At 43.1% G+C, this 4,997-nt stretch overlaps 1 long non-coding RNA gene across 1 annotated transcript; it reads right to left on the reverse strand.

Moving 5' to 3' along the window:
• Positions 1 to 1,346: 1,346 nt before the first annotated feature.
• Positions 1,347 to 4,653, reverse strand: LOC137324955 (uncharacterized). The gene is made up of 2 exons (XR_010963754.1): positions 4,589 to 4,653; positions 1,347 to 2,710 (listed from the first exon to the last, which is right to left on the reverse strand). It is a non-coding gene; the product is annotated as an uncharacterized lncRNA (long non-coding RNA).
• Positions 4,654 to 4,997: the final 344 nt, after the last annotated feature.

The following is a 4,997-nucleotide window of genomic DNA, read 5'->3' on the forward strand; positions in this document are numbered from 1 at the left end:
CTCATTCATTCTGTAATAAGCCTCCCTGGGTTAGAATGATTAAGATATTTAATTAAGGTGTAACATCAGATTATAAGACCCCATGCAAGATTAAGAGAAAATAAACAGGTTGAAGACCCTCGCTGGGAGATTGGCTCAGGAGACTGAGGAACCAAGCCTTGCTCAAGATAACTGTTTGGAGTTAAAACCTCCCTGTGCGTTATCGATAAAGAACATGTTCATATAGTTTTCTGTCGTTCACTACTTTAACAGAGTTCGCTAATGAATTTGTTCTTAATATCATCCGGTGCCATTTCAATCCTCTTGCGTCGTGGGTGTCAATTTGTAACTTGGCTCGTCGTGATTGGAGGTTTTTTTAAAAACGAGAAGCCTAAATGAAGGGTCAAGGCCTATCATACAGGGCATGACCAAGATGGAAGGATTAGGAAAGAAGATGAGGTAAATGAGGATGTACCAATTACAAAGAATAGTCAAAATTTCATAAGTCTTTATGACCCAGAAATGAATTTAAACTGGTTAGAACCTTAGTTAACGTAAGCGACAAAGTCATGTCCTACAAATACATTTCAAACTTCATATGCTAATATCGCACATCGTGATTTCCAGTTTTAAATCCTCTATCATACCAATAATATTAATTCTGTGGGAAAAATATTAATTGGAACTCAGCAAAGTTGGTTGTCATCGTTAAGAGATAGAATCATAGAATCTTACAGCATAGAAGGAGGCTACTCGGCCCATCGTGCCTGTGCTGGCTCTTTGAAAGAGCTATCCAATTATCCCATCTCCCCCGCTCTTTCCGCATAGTCTTGCAAATTTTAACTTTTCAAGTATTTATCCATTTCCCTTTCGAAAATTACTATTGAATCTGCTTCCACCACCCTTTCAGGCAGTGCATTCCACATCATAACAACTCGCTGTGTAAAAAAAAGTTCTCATCTTCCCTCAAGCTCTTTTGCCAATGACCTTAAATCTGTGTCCTCTGGTTACCCACCCGCCTGCCAGTGGAAACAGATGCTGAATTCAGACAAGATGCTAAGTTGCTGAGACATTGCCGGCGGTGATATTAGGACAGTGAGCATGAGCAATAGGGGCCAAATTCTGATTCATAACCACTCCCACTCTTCATAATCATTTCTGGTTAATGCTTTCTCCCATGTACCTCTGAGAGCAGGAGCACCGTTACAGGGCAAAGGTGTGTCATTATTATCAAGGTTTCTTGTCTAAAGAGCAGAAAGCTGTGGACTGTACATATGGTGCACTCGATTCTGCAATCAATAGGAAGACAGATTGTGAGTCCCCTGCAATGATTTCAGGAGCACTGACTTTGGAGAGTCAACATGGCATAATCTCCAAGCACAAGCCTTTATTTGAAGAAAATATTGTTTGAACTCTGCTCATTTTTCAAACGATTGCTGTGGAATTCACTCTCGTACTGAATACACTGGCGTAATCAAGAGTCAAATTTTTAAGGCCCAGCCTGGGATCTGATCTTAACTCATCGAGTCCAGTGCATGCTGTGTGGCATTAGGTTTGTCTGGTATAATAATACACCGACAAAATTACACACAACAGAGTCAGCCTAATGACAGTAATCACTTTCATAAAGTCAGATCTAAAATATCTGCAACGCATGCAGAGAATCCAGCCTTTGGAATGACTGCTGCAGTACATTTAATAATCGAATACAGCTTTCGTAGGCTTAAACAACATTATTTATAAAGGCATTGTTAATTTAAAATGTAATTGATATATTGCAGATCTAACAAACAACAGCATTATATATTATTTAATGGTTAACATTTATACAATTTGTACATGTTGAATTTTTATGTTTTTTTCTCTAAGTGTAATGTTTTTATTTTATTCATTCATTCTCGGGATGTGGGCACCTCTGGCAAGGCTGGCATTTATTGCCCAGCCCTGGTTGACCTTGACAAGGTGGTGGTGGGCCATCTTCTTGAACCGCTGCAGTCCATCTGGTGAAGGTATTTCCCACAGTGTTTCTAGGAAGGGAGTTCCAGGATTTTGACTCATCCGTGTGGATAAAATAGCCTTTTAAATATTTCACTAGTCATCTGACTAAATTTCATTACATATTCATAAATGTATTAGAACAAATTCTGACAAGTGTCTTTATCATGTTTCTGTTGATAATTTACATTGGCACTTGTTTCAATCACAGCATATATGTGGTGGTGATATACTATCTCATCTGGCATACTCCACAGGCTATGGGCGGTGGCCACCTCACTCTTTATAGTGCTGCTGGACATTTTTGCCCATGACTACTTCCAGAATATAAAAGCAGACCAGTATTCACTCATGAATAAGTGTTCTTTGTAACAAAAACCTTAATGGCAACCCATGTTTAAAAATGAACTGTAAAATGAAGCTCCCTTGATGGATCACCTGGTAAAGTCAGCATATAATTGAGCCATTAAGACCGGAAGGTTGCAGGTTGCTAGCCTGTGCGTCTGGTATCAGCTTGGCTCAGTTGTCAGCATTGTCGTCTAGGGGTCAGCCCCATTTAAGGGCGAGAGCACATAATCGAATTTGACCCTTCAGTGCAGTGCTGAGGGAGTGCTGCACTGTTGGAGGTGCCGTCTTTTGGATGAGATGTTATCCTTCTGCCTGAACATAAGAGATTCCATGGCACTATTTGAAGATGAGCAGGGAAGTTCTCCCGATGTCCTGGCCATCGTTCCTCCTTCCGACATCAAAAAAACACAATAACTGGTTATTCATCTCGTTAGCTATTTGTGGGACCTTTCTGCGTGTAAATTGATTGCTGTATTGTCTACATAACAACAGTGATTACACTTCAAAAAGCAATTTATTGACTGTGAAGCGCTTTGGGACATCCTGAAGATGTGATCAAGCATTATGTAATTGCCCTGTGACCTCTATTGTAAAGCACAGTGCATAGATACTGGCTGGGGATAGAATCATGATGAACGCCCACCCCAATAGCCTGTCGACACTCACTGTTTCAGCAAGATACTGAAGGGACAATACCAGAGCAGGAAAGGATGAGGATCACTTTTAACCCCAAATTTTTTTTTTATTTGTTCATGGGATGTGGGCATCGCTGGCAGGGCCAGCATTTATTGCCCATCTCTAATTGCCCTTGAGAAGGTGGTGGTGAGCCGCCTTCTTAAACAACTGAGTGGCTTGCTAGGCCATTTCAGAGGGCGATTAAGAATCAACCACATTGCTGTGGGTCTGGAGTCATATATAGGCCAGACCGGGAAAGGATGGCAGGTTTCCTTCCCTAAAGGGTATTAGTGAACCAGATGGGTTTTTACGACAATCCGGTAGATTCATGGTTACCATTACTGATACTAGTATTTTTTATTCCAGATTTTAAAAAATTTAATTAATTGAATTTAAACTCCCCAGCTGTTGTTGCAGGATTTGAACTCATGACTCTGGAATATTAGTCCAGGCTGACTCGTCCAGTAACATAACCACTCTGCTACCATACCCAGGGTATGTAGTGTCTTGCATTTATGTAGTGTCTTTCATGACCTCAGGGCATCCAAAAGCGCTTTACAGCCAATGAAGTATTTTTTGAAGCTTAGCCACTGTTGTAATGTAGGAAATGCAGCAGCCAACTACACAGCAATGTGATAAATGAACAGATAATCAGTTTTTAGTGATGTTGGTTGAGGGATAAATATTGGGCAGGACACTGGGGAGAACTTCCATGCTCTTCTTCAAAATAGTGCCATGGGACCTTTTACATCCACCTGAGAGGGCAGACATGGCCTCAGTTTAACATCTCTGCTGAAAGACGGCACACTCCGACAGTACAACATTCCCTCAATACTACACTGGGAGTGTCAGCCTACATTTTGCACTTAAGTTTCAGGAGTAGGACTTGAACCCACAACCCACATCCTTCTGATCCCGAGGCGAGAGTGCTACCCACTGACACATCTAGTCCATTATTACGCACAAGTGTATAGGGTACTCTTAACAACATACACTTATACAATCAGACAAAGTGACATGAAATTCACATTTCATCACTCTGTAACAACTTAGTAAATACATGAACCCTAAACCCAAAACTCAGGATTTAGAGGGAGAAGACCATGCTAGCTGTAAAGATTTAAGGGTAAATGTTGTGCCTTTGTGCTCCTGGTGCAGAGCAGGTGGGGACACTTGGTATAATATCAGGCGTGGAGGATTCCATGCTCGTTATGTGGCCCACCATCACTGGGCTAAGTAATGGGCATGCTCTGCACCCAATATTTCAATCTATGCTCCTGACACATGGAGGCAACTGCGGGTGCGTTGGGGGTCCGAAAATCACGGAAATTCCATTCGGGTTCAGAAGCCGATTAAAGCCGGCAGGATGACAGTTAAAGAGCCAAATGTACCTCATTGAAGTACTTAAGGCACTTTACCTGTGTTAGATGAAGGGATTAGAATGATTTTTTAAACTTACCTGGGCGGCTTGCCCACTGCTTCTGATTCACGCCTGGCGAAACCAGGCATGAAGGGCCGGATCAGGGAAAAAGAAACTAAATAAATTAAATAAAAAACCATGGAAGGAAGTGAAAACACAAAATGAACCTACCTTTGAAACCTGCTCCGATGTCCGATGTCTCCTGCTCTGATGTCTCCCTCTTCGCCACCCCCCCGATGTCACCCCGATGGTCCCCCTCTTCACCGCCCCCAATGTCCCCCTCTCCCCCTCGCCGATCTTCCCCTTCCCCCCACCACCGTTTTCAAGCCCAGCACGGGATCTTCCACTCTCCCCCTGCCCCCCCCACCCCGATCTTCAGTTCCAGCCCCGGATGACGTCCCGCTCTCTTTCTTACTCGCGCCCCCCCCCCCACAACCATCCACCCCCCTCGCATTGCAGCTCCTGACGGCAGCCAGCCTGTCAATCAGGCGAGCTGCCAGCCACGAAAGCCGGAGAGGACGTTAATCACTATCGATCAACGTGCGTTCGCATTGGAAATGGTAAGTTTTGTTCATGCGGG

Source organism: Heptranchias perlo, chromosome 9, assembly GCF_035084215.1.
Source record: "Heptranchias perlo isolate sHepPer1 chromosome 9, sHepPer1.hap1, whole genome shotgun sequence".
NCBI lineage: Eukaryota > Metazoa > Chordata > Chondrichthyes > Hexanchiformes > Hexanchidae > Heptranchias > Heptranchias perlo.